Source organism: Catharus ustulatus, chromosome 1 (assembly GCF_009819885.2).
Source record: "Catharus ustulatus isolate bCatUst1 chromosome 1, bCatUst1.pri.v2, whole genome shotgun sequence".
Lineage (NCBI taxonomy): Eukaryota > Metazoa > Chordata > Aves > Passeriformes > Turdidae > Catharus > Catharus ustulatus.
In genome coordinates, this window is record NC_046221.1 from 21,267,592 (window position 1) to 21,284,664 (window position 17,073).

General features: G+C 37.9%; 1 protein-coding gene across 1 annotated transcript in view; it reads left to right on the forward strand.

Annotated features, from left to right (window-relative positions):
• The window catches only part of RSU1 (Ras suppressor protein 1), a 105,447-nt gene that overhangs the window by 43,908 nt on the left and 44,466 nt on the right, over positions 1-17,073 (forward strand). The gene's annotated exons all lie outside the window — the stretch shown is intronic.

The window sequence follows — 17,073 nt, forward strand, 5'->3', positions numbered from 1 at the left end:
ACTGTCCTGCATTTTTTGTTTATTTCTAAGAGCTGTTATGTAACATGAGAGATGTAAAAGAACAAGCATCACAAGCCTTTTAAGAAGTACTAATTTTCAAAGTATGTTCAGTATGGCTTTTATAGATTGAAATAGATATTTGTTAATGTTTTTGGATGGAGGTTGTTATGTTTTAAGAGCTATCCAGACTTCAAACCTGGTTTATCTGGGCTAATTTGCAAAAACCTACAACCTTAGTACAGTAATTTCACGATTATAAGCTGCACCATTTTGACTAAAATTTTGGTCTGACCCCAAAGTGTGGCTTATAATCAGGTGCGGCTTATATATGGACAAAGAATGAAAAGTTGCTGTTTTAGTTTGGAGGACAGGTGTCTGCTGAGAAAAGCAGGAACTTCTCTTTGAAATGGAGAATGTAAACCTCCTCCCTCCAAATTATTATCATTTTGAAATCAAGGGGCCTTCAGGCAAAGATATGGGAATTAGGAATAACAGTTCTTTTCTAGGGAAATTAAAATAGAAATACAGTACTACAAAGAAACAAACTCCAAACCCTGACAAAGTCAGAGTACAACCTGGCACCCGTCAGGCAGGGTGTTGGTAGCAGTCCCATTAAATGGTGGCTGCATCCTCCTGCAGTGACAGATGTGGTTCAGTTGGAGCAGTGCTCCTGTAGAAGGTGCAGTTTCCCTCCGGAGGTGGGATGTGGAGAAATCCGGTTTTCCTCTGGAGTCCAGTGGAGAAAGGGGCTCCCTTAGTGTCCCAAAACCTCTGTTTTTATCTTGGTAAGAAATGTTGGACTCTTCCCCCTGGCTGGAGTAACCTCCAATGGGATGCAGTAATTTTATCAGTCCCACAGTGGGACTCCATGGGCCATTAGCAGAAAATGACTCGCTGGAGGAAGGATTGGTTGTGAAAAGATAAAGAACAATGCCCTGTCTGGTTTCAATGGATGGCCCATTAGCAGAATATCTGCCGTTGAGATAAGGATCACTGCCCCCACCCTCAACAGATGGTGATAGAATAGATACCTTTTATCACACTCTGTATTGTAATGTGCGGCTTATAATCAGGTGCGGCTTATGTATGGACAAAGAATGAAAAGTTGCTGGCACCCAGAAGTGCGGCTTATACTCAGTACAGCTTATAATCATGAAATTACTGTAATTCAAATACTAGTACTAGTCCTTTCTTCAACAGTGTAAATGTGTGTACTGGGCTTCTCCATTTTAATGCAAGATTCCATGTACAAATGCTGACCATTGGTTTAGGAAAGAATGTCTTTAATTGTCCACTAAATTGTAGTATTTGTTTTAAGTAAAGATCTCTGTGTTATTCTTTAGATGGGAAGTTAGTTTTCATTGTCTAGCAAAAATCTTGATGCTGTCTCCCTAGGAGCAGTGGGTAGTACAACAACAGTACAACCTGGATTGGAAAGTTAGTTTTTGCATTTTACCCTTATTATAATACTGTATTTTAATAATTCAGAAGCATTTCTGACAATCTTTTATATGGTTGCTGTCTGAATAAAATTACCAGGGAAGGGTATTCACAAGTGACAGTTGTGGGATTCCAATTAAGTAACTGAGATGCAAATTTCTACATGAAACTAAATGACCCAGCAATGGCTTTTGTAGGCTATTGTTCTTCATTTACAGAATTTTAAATGAAAAGAATCACAGATGGGAGAGTGGTTGCAAGAATTGCGCGTCTCAGAAGGGTGCTGATATTTATGCTGTAATTCGTGTTCTCAAGACAGATTTATTCATAGATTTAAGTAGGCTGCAACAACCTTCTTGCAGTAGTACTCTGTACTACAGACATGCTGTAGGGAAGCAGCTGCCTGTCTCCTTGGACCATCCCTCCCCACTGTTCTTTGTGTACCTGCATCTTGGTTTCTTGATAATGTTTTGTAATTTTACTTTATATTGTCAGTTTTATATTTCTGTTTGCTGAACAGTGTAGGTTAGGGACCCTCATGCCACTCTGGGCATCATGGAGACAGCAAAATTTTAGGGACTGGAAGTGCATTTTTGAGAATATGACCCATATTCAGTTTCTGGGGAAGGTGGTGGGGAGAAAGCTGTTATTATGTATTTGTAATATAAAAGAAATTTAAAAATATGTAGCTAACTCTGGACATATTAAACTGCTCTGGCAACTTTCCTGGGGTAGTCAAAATTGAGAATAAGGTCCTGTAATTCATCAGTTGCCTCAGCTCTTCTTTGTTCTAAGTTAGACATATTTGGTTTGTTGTCTTATTCTTTCCTAGGTGTAGCAGTGGCTAGTGGGCCAATTTTGATTTTGTCCTCAGTAAATAATTGAATCCTGTATAGTTAATGGTGTAAGCAGACTCAGACCCTGGTCTTTAATAGGGAGAAAAATCAAAAGCTAATAATCTTTCTGTGGCTCACTCATGTTTCTACTTTGATCTTAGAATTTTATTACATTAATGTGCCATAATTTTCAAAGTTTAGTGATGAAAACCAAATGCATAGAGATGTTAATAATTAGTGCCAATTTTAGTTTTTCAGCATTTTATATTTAAATATAAATTTTATATAAATTTAAAGTATCAGTATAATTTGTTGGAAAGCCAATAGTAATATTTTTTGAGTCTTGATTTTCCTTGTTTGCCCTGCTAAAAAGACAGTTCATGGATTTTCCTACTGAAAAAAATTGCCTTTTAATTTCCAGTTTCCTTAAATATGTGATTGAGAATTTCTGGGATGCCATGTCCTAAGGACATTTCTCTGTTTGCATTTGGTTTTAGGAGTTAAATCTCAAAAGCAGTGGCATGATCTAGGTAACAGGTCTGGTAGCATTATTGTGCACAAAAGCAGATAAGCTATACACTCAGAAGACATTAAACTGGTTTTTGTGGTGGAATTTTGATGTTTTCCTGATAATGACCATACACCTTCTTCAACTGCCTTTTTCTTTCAGAGCCTTTGAACAGGTAATGTGTCTTTTTCCTATTAAGCAAAACACAAGTTTGATATGTGAATTTAGTATTTTTCCCTGTGGGTATCTAAATAAGGAAAGTCGAGTTCTTGAGTGTTTGGGTGTTTTATTGCTCATTCTGCCAAAATAAAAGTCTTCCAGTGTTTGATAGATTAAGACAGCTTAACTTTTACTGTGAGGCAAAGCAGTACAGTTAAATGAATGACTGGATAGGATGCTGCTTAGCTAACCTCACTTGCAACACTGAGAAGATAGAACGTACATCAGCAGCTGACCATTAGACCAGTAAGTTTGCTTTCAGGTACTGGTAGGTGAAGACTCTCATAAACCAGAGCTATGCATCTGTGTGGCAGATGAATTCTGAACTCCAGAGCAGAGATTTGTTTCCCTATGCCCGTTGTTTTTGCTAGCTGATTGGAAATACTGACTGTTCTTTTTTGCAAGTTTCACGTTGGCTGGACTAGCTAAGACAGTGAGGGTCAGCTCATACAGTCACAAGTGCCGCGTTTCGGAGGCTCACCAAGCTACATTTTCGCTAAGTTATGGTAGTAACTGGGTTATGGTAATACATTTTATTTTGTGTTTGCAATGGCTAGAACTTTGTTTCCTCAGTTGCTGTTAACTTAGCTGGAAAGCAGTAACTCAGTAAGTCCTGGGAATGCACTCACTTGCAGTCATGTAAATAAACCTTGAGCTTTCTGCTGATGACTGGCACGAGCCGTGACTGCAGTCAGTGTCAGGGATCTCCATTCAGATTCTGTTGCATCCTCCATTCAGTGAGGTTGCATTTGAGAAGCAGCTACCAAAAAAAGCACAAACCTCTTCTTTTCCTTTGTGAAATGTACTGGCTGTTTCAAGCATACTTAGTGAAAAATTACATACCATTTTTAGCCTTGTCTTGGGATATTCATGCTCTAGTGATTAATTGATAAGTAGGGATGACACTCATGAGGGATGATTATGTCTAAAGATAAAATGTCATTTGTCTTGCATACTTTTACATTTCCACACTCCTGTTTTACATGGTACTCATGCACCAAGTTTAAAACTGGAATTGCACTTTACTTCAGAATCATGTTAACCAGTGAGACCCTCAGATCAGCTCATCTTACTTTGTCGCTTCTTTCATTTCCTGTAATTTCCTTCCCTTTCATGAGAAATGGTGCCTGGTGATTTTTTTCAACTCTAATTTTTCAAGGAAAACTTGTGCTGACAAAAAGATGGGCCATATATTGTGCTGGAAAATGTGTGTGGAGGGGCTCTAAATTCTTAACAGGAAATCCAGCAGCTCTTGGTATTTTGCTAGCTTTTGTTGGCTAAAATACACCCACTGCACATATCATCTTGTGACAGCATCGTTTGGAAATAGGTCAGTTTGCCAAGTGTATAATGATTCTTAATCTCTCACTGCTGTGTAACTTTCTGAAACTTTAGTAAGCTGAATTTTGGCTTTGATTCTATATATACTCAGGAGCTGCCATTAAACTCGCCATTTGATGTAACGATAGTGTTGAAAAGCAGTTGAAGAACTTGCTTAAACAGTGAAGGATAATGGCAACCTTGTCTCCTCAAAGGGCTTAACTAAATGTTTTATTTTTTATTCATGCCTTTAGTCAACTTTCAGAGTGACCTTTATGTTGTAAGCATATTCTCAGAGGATCTTCTCTGTCTAGGATACTGACAAAGAGATGATGTATTGTGTGATTTAGTGGTCACAATGTACTTAGATAAGTGCAGACAGACTTAAATGTTTGAAAGAAAACAATGGATTAAGCTCCTACAAAGAACAAAATTGTATTATGTTCCTTAGGATTTATGTGCGATAATTAGTGGTTTGATTAAGATGAGATAAAACTGAGATGTGCAATTGGTACCAGTGGGTGGGTTTGGTTCCTGGCATTTATACCACAGTTAGTCCAAAAAGCTGCTCTTTGGGTTCATCTCTGGAATTATTCATGTGTTCTTGATCCATCTTCATGTGAACTTGTTCTTTGCGTGTTTGTGACAGAAAAAACAGTGATTTTATCACAGCAGAGTCTGTTGCTGACATCAACACCTGATAGTGCAATCCTAGCTAAAACAAAAGAAATTACTGGGTCCTGAGTGCATTTTTAAACTGCCCTTAAACCCAGCAATTAAAGCCAGCAATCCCCTTCTAAAATTTTATCTAATGATTGTTGTTTCTCTGTTTGACCTCCATATTCCAGTGAGGCAGAATTACGATAGGACAGTCACACCATTTTTAAGTCTCTAGAAGGCAGATTTTCCCCTCCAGGCAGTCAGTTTGGAGTCAAGAGGCTCAACAAGATGTTTTGTGAATGGAGGTAAGTTGCATTTTCCACATTTCCATCAGGAAAGATAGCAGAAGAGCAAGCCTTTTTCAAGACTGACACATGAACTCTTAGCAGAGGAAATAGTTTGACAAATGCAATGCTGAGCCTATATCTCTTGGCAGCATTGGAACATAGGTTTCCCTGGGCAGGTTGATCTGTGCTAAGCATTGTAATTGAAAATTCCATTTCATCAGCAGTGACAGTGTGGAAAAATCCACTCTTCATTCAGCCTTCTGTGTAGAGACAATCTCCACAGCTTCCTGGGAATGAGTTGTTGTGCTGAACCCCACCATTATGCAGTAGCTGCTTCCAGGGCAACAGACACAGGTTGTGAAAGAGCAGATTCCTCTTTTGGATTACATTAATGAAGAGTATTTTAGGATTTATTTTTAACAACTCAAGAAGACTGGCAAGATACTCAGAGTAGTGCACTAGAATGCAAGTAGTATCTTGAAATAACTGGTAGTCTTAGTCCATAGTTGTTCAACCTGCTTAAGCTAAGCTAGCTGTGTGGTTGGTGCTGTCCTATGATGTAAAGATAATAGTCAGTAAAACCACCTATTAAGGAGTGGAAAAGAGGTCAAACAAGTGAAAAATCCATATATTGGTTCTTGGGAAGCACATTGGGAAAGTGTGAATTGCCAGCAGTTGATATGGAGGCATCATCAGGTTGAACTGATATGAAGTAGTTCTGAAATGGTGTTACTTGTGCAGCACAGTCTAGAACCTCCAAGAATCCAATTTTTTTTCCTGCACAAAAAGCAGGAGTATTTAAATTATGTCTGCTGATGGTGCAAAGCTAGCAGCACTGAGAAGAATCAGCATACCACACAGTAAGAATTAGCAAACAAAGAGGAGGGCTTGGTTGTATTACTTACAGGCGAGCCACTGGTGTGATACTCTGGAGTGAGGGGGAGAGAAAGATAAGCACAATCTCTGAGCTTGGCTAAAAGAGCGACAATTTTCCAGTACAGAAAGGGAAATATTTCACAGTTGTGGTCATTATGTTCATGAAAGATGAATTCAGGCAGTAACAGGCGAAGTGTGGAAATGTAATAGGATAGTGAAATGAAAGAAGAAAGAAGAGGAAATTTAAAAGATACTTGATTTATTTAGCAAAATCAAGCCTGATAACAGAGGTCATGGCTGTCATTGGAAGGGAGAGGGGGAGGAAGAAGCTTCATTTAAGGCAGAGAAGAATGGTGGACATAAGAACAAATATAAATAAACTGGTCAGGTGTATTTGAAGGAAGGTCTCTAATTACTAAAGGAGCACCGTAATAAATAACTTTCTGATAGAAATAATCTTCCAGTAGAAGAAATGAAGGCCAAAGTCTTGTTTCAATGAGCTCCAGTCAGTTGGGCAGGAGTACATTACGTGGTTGCTTGGGGCAGAGGACAGTGTCTGTGATGCAGGCAGACCTTGCATTCACATCTCCTGATATTTGAGTGAAAAATTCAGATGACATCTCCAGATATATATTAAGATAATTGCACAGTGCCACTGACATCAAACTAAGGGAGGCAAGGCTTGGTTTTATGTTAATATGAAGAAGAAGAATTACGCATATTCCTCCACTTAATAACCTGTTTAAGTAGTATGGCACTTTTGTGCAGTAGTTTATAATTACTGCAAGTTTTTCATAGCCTCAGAATCTTTATTATGTAAGTTATATATTCATTAGGAAAAAATCATTTGGGATTATGAAAATCTTACTAGCATTTTTTTTGCACTTAGGCTGTAGAGATACCAAGAGAGAGTTCTTTAGCTATCTCGGAGTAAAATTAAATTACCCAGTCATTGCCTAATCTTGTGGTGGTACCAAAAAGAACTGGGCACAGTTGATTACAGGTGTAATTTCAAATTATTAGTATTCTGTACTTCTTGGGGGAATAAAAATCATAAAGAAAAACACAGACCAGTTGCTTGGAACATCTATAGATTTGATTGAGCAGAGCTCAGTGAGACACTTTAGTGTTTATATGATCCGCAGAGGTCAGTAAAGATGGAAGGAGCCTAGATAGTGTGAGTCTAGCCTGCCTTGCTAAGAAAGACAGGTCATAATAAATGCCATTTGCCTTCTTTATTTTTCTTTGCTTTTGTCTCTAGTATTCTTTGGTAGTTTGTGAATGTAGGGGTTTAATCCCAGACAGCACACAGCTGTTTATTCCTTCCCCTACACCCCATGGGATGGAGAGGAGAATCAGGAAAGGAAAAAACTTGAGTTAAGAGCAATTCAATAATTGAAACAAAGTATATATAATAATACTACTGATACTAAAATATAATGATAATGTTTGTAATGGAAAAAAGAGAGGAGTAAACCCCAACAGGTGTTGCACAATATGACTGCTCACTACCCACTGACCAAGGCCAAGCCCATCCCTGAACAGCAATCAGTCCCTCTTGGTCAACTCCTCCCAGTTTATGCACTGGGCATGATGTTGTGTGGTGTGGAATATACCTTTGGCCAGTTTGGTCAGCTGTCCCAGATGTGTTCCCCCCTTCCCCAGGTTCTTGTGCAGCTCCTCACTTTCAGAGCATGAAACACTGAAAAACCCTTGGGTCAGTGCAAGCACTACTCAGCAACAACCAAAACATCAGTGGGCTATCAACATAATTCTCATCCTACCTCCAAAACACTGCACTGTACCGGGTACTAGGGAGAAAATGAACTGTACCCCAGACAAAACCAGGACAATGGAATAGAAGGCTTCATGCATTAGTTTTCTCTTAGATGCACCTCTACAAATACTTCTAGAACCAGTATTCTCACTGCTCCTGGAGGGATTGCTCATGTTCATACACTCACAGCATGCACCATTAGTGAATACTTACTTTCTCTTTTCGTTTGCACTCTCTGATTGTCCTGGGCCTGTATGAGAAATAGTGTGGTGTTATGTGTCCAACATTCCGTTGCTGGAGCTCACTTAAGTATTTCAGTGACTTTTTAGCCTGGCATCTTTATCATTTGACCCCTGACATGGGTGTAACATCTGTACCAGTGATAGCTGTGACCTCATTTATTTTAGCATTGTTTCAAACACTTGTTAAAGGTAGTGGAAAAAAGATGACCTCAGTGATCTACGTTAGGTGGGAGTCTCTGAGATGCCACATCTCCTGTGAAAATGGACTCATGACAAATTAAAGAATGGCAAGAAGCAAACTGAGAAGTAAACAAGTGTTAATAGTCCTGATTCACACATTTTGATCACGTACCAGTAAAAAAATTTAAATTTACCAGTAAAAATCTATTACCAACCTGATGTGGGGAGATATAAAAATGTCATTTACGTTTGGTTCTGTTGTATTGAAGGCATAGTACTGTATATTTTATATGAAAATGCTGATTTGTATTCCAGCCACATGTTGTATTTATTGGCTGTATTTTAAAAATTGATAAATATATTAGTACATTATTTCCAACAGCAAAAATAGATGACTCAGAATCCTGACATCTTTAGACAACATTTATATGCAAATCTGTAACTCTTCCCTAAAGAAGAGCTAACTGGAACCCATGTCGAAAGATAAACAATAAAAACACTTTATCTGTATATTTTTGTTTATATATTGCTAAGATGGATATGTAATAAAACCAAAACTATCACTGATGTATCTGACAGATACAGATACTGCACATATAAATATTGGTGTAACTACTGATACTACCATTCCCTTTCATATGAACTTTATATAAAGTTTAGAATATTATGCAGTAATCCAGTTGCCATGTCAAGGATGACAACCCAGGGTTTATGTCACTGGGGCAAATGTCTGGAGCTGTGTTAGAAGTGTAATTGGAGTGAAGTGAGGTAAATGCAGAAGCTGAGGACTTGATGGAACCTAAGCTAGGGAAATGGTAGTAGGATACATGATTTAAGTAGGGAAACTATACAAAATAGCGTCAAACTATAGGAAGACCACGTCAGTAGTTGAGTTAAAAATAAGTGGTAATTATGATGAATCAAAAATGGATAACAAGTAGAGGTGTACAAAAGAAACTGGTAAGCAACAGGATCAAGGACCTGGCCTGGGGAGCAGGTTCTTAGAACCCCTAGAATGTTGGGGTCTAAGCAGGCAAGCAGAGTGAGATGTGCAGCTGCAGACAAGTGGCACCTTGGGCAGGAAAAATGATAGAGGGGACTGAAACAAGTTTCTAGAGTGAAAAAAAGGGCCAATCCAAAGTGGGATCTGTCTTGTTAGGCTGTTAGCCATTGGAGAGACTGCTTATAACTATCTGATTATGATAAATCTTGAAAACTAAATGGGCCCTTTTCTGAACTATGATGGATTATTAATAATGATGAGGGAAGGAAAGTCATGTTCTGTTATGCTTCTGTTCAGTGTAAGCTGGGTGATCATTTAGGGAAGATGAGTTATTACTCAGTCACTCAAATAGAAACCTGACTAACATTTTGTTGTGAGAAATAGTTTTAAACATCCAAGCCTCTGGGCATGCACCCAGAAGGTTTAGAAGACTTGACTGACAGAGTCCAGACTCACCAAAATTCTCACTTAATTAAATTGCTGTATCAGTGAAAGACCCAAAGAGTGACAGAAGTGTTAGTATCTTTCCCGAATCAAGAGAGATGAATAGACCAAATTGGATTATTACAAACTGGTTTACTCTGAAGTTAATTTTTGGTTAAATAGGGAGAAAGTGACATGGGATTCTACTAGTGATTATGTAAAGAAATTGACTGTAATATGAATGTCATTAATACTCTTTAAAGTATGACTATGATTTTGAGAACTTTTTCCTAAAGAAATATTAAATGTTATGAATATTATAAATTTGGTTGGTCAAGGCAGCTCTTTAACCATAGTATTTTGTGAGGCATTTAGCTTGTACAGCTACACAACATTGTCATTAGGAAATGAGCACTGCATAATTTCAATGAAACACTATGAAGAATTATCAACTCCCTGATAGGTCTTGGGAGACAATTACCAAAGAGAATGTTCCTGGTGAATTCCATAGAGACCTGATCTCGAGTCATTAAATGTTTTCCTTAGTCATTTGAAAACAAATACACGGTTGGTGAAAGATAACAATGAAGTTATGGGCTGTCCTGGATCATTCAATGAACTGTACCTGTGCACAGGTGTATTTTAAAGTAGCTCGAAGAATTACATATCTGTGAATAAAATATGCAAGATACACCACATGGTGTGGTTAGGACTACAGGAGGAGATAAAAGCAAGTGAATATATCTTTCCAGAATGCAGTCACCACTGAAAAATGTTTTAAGAGGCATAATATAACCAAAGTGCACTGTCAACTCACAGTTCAATGTTACATCTGAGAGGTTTGACTGAATTTGGCATCAGCCCCAGCTGATGTGATAAGTAGTAAGTTCATATGCCCATTCTCACTAGTCTGATATCAGATGGGGCTGATGCTAAATTCATTCTGGTGTCAGTAGTTTTAAAGGGATGTTAAAAATGTGTTTAAATACAGACCCACCTCCATTATTTGAGAGCAGAAGTCAAGCAGATAAGGAAAGGAAAGCAAGGTACAATTTGCAGGCTTTCCCTGGATGGGCTTCCAGGAAAAAACAGACTCATTTTTCTTTTATTGTCCTCTAGTTGCCTCCAGATACTTTCTGGGAAAATGTGTTTTAGAGCAACATCTCAGTATGAAGGTTATTGTATGATCCATGATGAATTTTAAGACCCTGTGTGTAGTATCCAAAGGTGATGATCTATTGCCTGGCTTTAGAATTTACGAGAACTGCCACACTTGTACAGCCTTGTATCCAGTAGTGTGTTCTGCTGCTCTGACTGCTGTGGGCATGGTGAGTCCATCATCTCCAATGGATTCAAAGGGTTTTCTCAACATTTCTGGGGAGTGTTGTTGCTAACCAAAGGCAATGTGTCCAAAATACATACAATTTAGAAATTCAGCTGATACTCTTTGAGGGTAACTCACTTAATCTTATTTGGGTTTTCTTTTTGTTTGTTTGGTGTTTTGTTTGTTTGTTTGTTTGTTTGTTTGTTTAGTGTTTTTGTTTGGGGGTTTTTTTTGTTTTTTATTTTTGGGGGTTTTTTTGGGTTTTGTTTTGGTTTGTTGGGGTTTATCTATTGGAGAGGATATTGCAGGAAACAGAATTTGGGCTTTGCAGTAGGTAAAAAAAAGGAATAGAACATTTTAAAGAAAATCCTTGAGACAGCAAGAGAACAAAGAATAGATCGGAAATGGCAGACAAAACAATACTAGTTGAGGACTAATGTGGAAACCACCAGTTTTCCACATAATGAGGGGTTTCTGGTAAAGTGGTACAGCTAACTATAAACAGTGGTCTCTTAACCCTTTCTAAACTTCAAAATTCAGTTGATTTGCTGTCTTGTTTTCTTCTTCAGATTGGTTCTTTATAACCAAACAAGAAGAGTTACTGCACACATTTGCTGGTTTTATTTGGGAAATAAATTAAAAAGTGGCGCTTTTATAATCAAGCAGATCTGTCTGCAATTCCTATTCTCTATGCAGTCATATCTGTTTTATTGCATGCTAGTTTTTATTGAACTACAGTTTCTTCCTTCACTTCCACATTATTTCAGGGTTTTGTGTGATCTTTAGCAATTTTTTTTACCCTTATAGTGAGGGCTATTAGCTAGATGGAGAGGCATCCCTAACTTTATGATTGCCTTTATCAGGCATTTATCCAGAAGAAGACTGAGGTTGGAATTATTCTGGTGTAGTTTGCTGTAGCCACTTGTAATACAAGCTCTGATAAACTTCTTAAAAGCCATTATTCTATTTTAGCAGGTATCACTGTCATCCTGTTTATATGGACTTTTACAGCCCCTTACACCCAAAACACAGGGTTGAAAATGGTAATGATCAGATTTCACTTTAAATTCTTGTCATTAAAATTAACTTTTTCTTGAAAAGGATAAGCTGAAAAGCAAGAACTTCCGCTATAAATGACTGATTTCTCAGTCCTGCATTTCAATGCTTTCCTCTGACCAAACAAGAAATGCTCTAAACTGGGGATAGTCGAATTTAGGTCCTGTGTAGGCAGCACCTTTTGTCTACAGCTTTGCAATGTCTTTTTTTGTTTCTATGCTGTACCCAACCACTTTAATTATTGAATCCTAAAAATCTCATATCCTGAAAATCAGTATCAAATATGCCAGGAAAAAATACCCTGTAATTTTTCTTCTTTTTTACACTTGATTGGAAAAAGAAATTGTAATCTAAAGTGAAGTGCAGGAACATAAATAGTAAATATAATTAAATACTGAGCACTTCACTTGCTCCAGCTTCACAAAAGCAATAATAATAAATGCAGGAATATTAGCCCTCTTCATAGTTTTGCCACGTTTTAAGAAGCTGTCTCCAGCACTCAATGTAAGCAGTAGCATTTGTTTCACTGAATGTGGAACAGTGATTCCCTAAATCCTTTTGGCTATCTTTAGAAATTTTTGGTCAGGTAGGTTTTCAATCCTACAAAGATACATCTTGCACCAAATTGCTGTCACAGGATGGTAAATATGTGCAGAAGTAAATGGAGCAAATCCAATACCCAGTGCTGTAAGTATGGTTCCTCTTGGTAGGAAGAGGATATACTTGATCTGTGTTCACATGTGTACCCAGATTGCTACCTCTGAGCTGCTTCAGCATCTAATTTTGTGGTACTTTCTGCACATTAAATGTTTTGGGACTTATCCAAGGTAAGAGAGCAGGATCCAGAACTCTTCAAAGACGCATTGCAAGAACCTGCTACCTACAAAGACTCCAATGAAGAAAGATCACAGTTTTAGAAGAATAGAATTTAGACGTAAATATATGTGTGTCAGTTTTGTTCTTAATGTAAAAGGGATTTTGCTTAAAAAAGTTTAAGCTCTTAGAACATGGTTTTTAGTCAGCTTTCAACTGGATGTCATTTCCAAGCTAAATTCCAAATGTGAGTTTTGGGTATTGGGATGTTCTGTTTCCTGTTCATTTCTCCAAAATTTGGATTTACACTGTTGTTGACTTTAAAAGAAGAAAAGGTGTGTAAGGAATGACAGCGATGATCCTGAATATAAATTATATCAAGCAAATTGATGCAAGATAAAATTACCAAATCAACCTTTTTTAGTCTATATTTTATGGAATATCTAATCTATGTTTGGCAGTAATTTACTCTTGCCCATGAATTTCTGACAGTTTCGATTCTTTGGTCTTATTAATCAAAGTAGTCAGCACCAGAGCAATTTTTATGAGACTCACTAGTCATAAAAGATTTATTATCAGATAAATCAAAGAAACAACTGGCATCTTAATAAGGTGAACAAAGTGGCATGTAAAAGATCATTCGAGACTACATGCTTTTAACATTTGTGTATTGGATTTACTGCTAGAGTCAAAGATTCTGCTTCCATTTTCATTGAAATACTCATGATCATGACACAATTCCTACCTGCAGCGCAGGATTTACTTCTTCTTTTTTCATAAATACATACCTACTTACACACATATACATACATACATATAAATATATGTATATATCTGTACATATATATATACACATATATGTGTGAGTCAAGCAGTCAAGAGAACAAAGAGTCACTTTGGGTTGTCCCTGTAGTCAACTAAGCACCTCAGGGACCAAAACAGTTCACCAAATAATTAAGCCATGCTTTTGAGACCCAGAGAGGAAGGGCTGGGTCCTTGGGCACCACTGTTGCTGATGCCAGGCTCCTGTGCCCCAGCTGGTGCTGGCTCTTATGTGACCACGAAGCAGGTGTGTTCAGGGGCTGATACAGTGGGAAACTTTTTTTGACAGTTTTATTGTGAGTTACCTCCTTGAACTGAGTGCCTGACAGCCAGCACTAGCCCAGAGAGCAGTGGTGCAGCCACAGCAGAGGTGGGTTTAAACTCCCGGGGCTGGTTACATCAGCCTCTCAGCCGTGTGTACAAAGGTATGAGGAGGAGAACCTGAGTCTGCTTCATGCACCTCTCATGAAGAGAACACAAGTGCTTTTAATAACTAAAAAACTAACCCCACCCAGCATCGGGAAGCTAATCAGAAGTCTGGATTGTCTTGTGTTCAGAAAATAGGGGGTGGAGGAAGTTCCAACAGCCTGTGTCCCACGTGAATCTGGTGAGGCTGAAAATACTCAAGTCTCATTAATGGTATTCTTGTAGGTAGCTTTCATATGTTTTGTGTAATAAAAAAGTAACTGAAGGGAGAATTTATTCTGTGTTAATAACCAGAAAGGATCTTTCTGGATGGCTACCAAGTGATGCAGAACTGTAAACAATACAAAAGAAACCCTACTGTTCCCTATTCCACTCTATGCATTCTTTTCCAGGAGAAACATATTTAACTTCAGCATTGTTTTTCTGAGTTTGTGGTCCTAAGTGAGTCTGGAAATAAGTCTGCCTGTGGGATGAGCAGCTTACAGAAATGCTGTTGTCTTACAGCCTTTAATGTTTACCTCCCTGGTATTCCAGTTAAGTGAGTTATGGCTGAAAATGTTTTCTGTGGGTTATTTACTTTGGTGTGTATGTAAGGTGTAAGGGAACTAGATGCAGTTCTCTTATTTCTGTTCTACATGCAGTTTGAAATGTGTGGTGGTTGTAAAACATACTGATAACATCCAGTGGTTGATGCTAACATCTGACTGCAGCTGCACATTTTCTTTAGCTTTCTTTACTTACTGATATTTTCTGTGTGAATCTTTCTTGAAGAGTAGATTTTTATGTTCTTTTTATTCTTGGGACAAATCTATAATGAGATGTGGAATTTCTAAGCTGTTGTATTTGTCATTAACATGTCAAAATAACCATCTCTGTACTGTTTATGTGGCTGCTACTCAATAGTATTTGCATTCATAATGAAAAAGAATAATCTTTCTGGTCTTGATTTCAAGGCAGACTAGGTTTTGGACTGGTCCGTGTTTGGGACAGCTTTTTGGTAGAACATGTAAAACTACAGTTAAAAGAACTGTTAAATTCAGTGGATTAAAGGGTGTGATTTGGACAATGGCTAAGGAGTCTTGCTTGAAATATGTGCATAGTTCAGAGTACTGCTAGAGTAAATTTGGAATCATCCTCTGGATGAGTAGTGAATTGGGCACTTGAGTTTCACATCCTTCTATAATTTGGAGAGGTATCTGGAAGGTGACAATGTGTAAGATAGAATCCCAGTTCCATGTCTGTCATAGATCTCACGTGTAGCTTTGGTAACTTTTCAAAGATCTCAGAGCAAGGTGTCTTCACCTTAGGGCCATAACCTTCCAAGACCCATACCAGTAGACAAAGGTGTACATGGATTTTGAGGTGGAGAATTGGCAGGACAGATGTCTGGTAAGAAATCAGCCAGTCAGTTGCAGATCAGCGTTGGAGCACACAGTTCTGTTTGTTCCCTTCACTGGGAGCTCAGCTCACTTCATTCCCAGTGCAAAATCTACCTAGGCAGGGCTTTGTTTTCCATAGTTTCACCAGTATTTTCTTGAGTGCCACAGACAGGACAAAAGGCATAAAGATCTACTCTTCAGCACACAGGGGTCAAACAGAGTCTAGGTGCAAGATTCCACAGCCCCTTCCATGGGACTTACCACTGATGTAAAGAACTTGAGGGACAGATGATGTTTGCATTTTCATGAGGTTGTCTCTTCTACCTTGCATTTTTATTGAAAGCTTATAAGGGTGAATTCTGTTTAGTGTATTCAGATACTTACTCTACCTGATCTGATGCATCCGAGGTGGCCTTTGCTATAACTAGGAGAGGTGGTTCAGAAGCAGTTTTACACACTTGTGCATCAAATTATGCTATATTACCTACAAATGTCCTCCCTAAGCCTTTTTGCTTTTTTTGCTTAGTTTTTTTAGTTAATAATATTGACTCCTTTTTCTTTGTTGGTTGACTTTAATTTGCAGTTTCACTCTGGGAATTAAAACAGAATAGTTTATTTCTGCGGGTGAAATTCTTGCCAATTCAGTCTGGCATTTCACAATTTAGGTTTTGATTAATTTGTTGACTTTTTACTTCAGTTTTGAGACTATTCTGCAGATGCATGCTATAATGAGATTTTAATCTCTTCCAGATAAGTTGATTTTTCTGCTTTCCTCTTCAGTACAGTCCTGTTCACATGATGAGATACTACCAACTAGATTTCCCTAGAGATTCAGATGTGCCTGTGGTCAAAATCTGGCTGCTAATGGTGTATCAATTCCAAGTGATTCACCGCACAGATTCATAGCTTTGGATGGGACAAATATGTATTTAAAAGCATTGCAATAATCTGTAAATCCTACATTGTTTTGTAGAGGAGAGTTTGCAGGTAAAGTTTTCTTCTCGACCAACCTGAAACCCAAAGATGCATCTTATTACACTAGACATAGTGCTTTGTGCAATCATAAATATTTTGGCACTTCAGTTTCCAGAGATAAACAATGGCCTTTTACACGTTGATGTTGGGTTGGGTTTCCCATTGAGTTATGACTGTACTGATGGTGGCTGCTTTTTAAGAATTGCACTACTTGATTGTTATTTTTTTCAGTGATATTTGCTTATCAGCATATAAATGCCAGGTATTCTGTGGTTTATGGTGTTAAGAATGGTAATTGAAACTTCATATTCCCTTTGCTTGGCAACTCCTGTATCCACTAATCTACACCATTATTCATCAGTTTAGTTTCATTGCTTCATTAAGTTTAGTGTTTAGTTTTAATACTCTGAAACTTGGTTTGCTAGAGTCAGGTTTACCAGTGTTCACAAAGTAAGTAGTGTGAGTCACTTTCTTTATTTCCTCACTGAAAAGGGTATTAGCATTTAT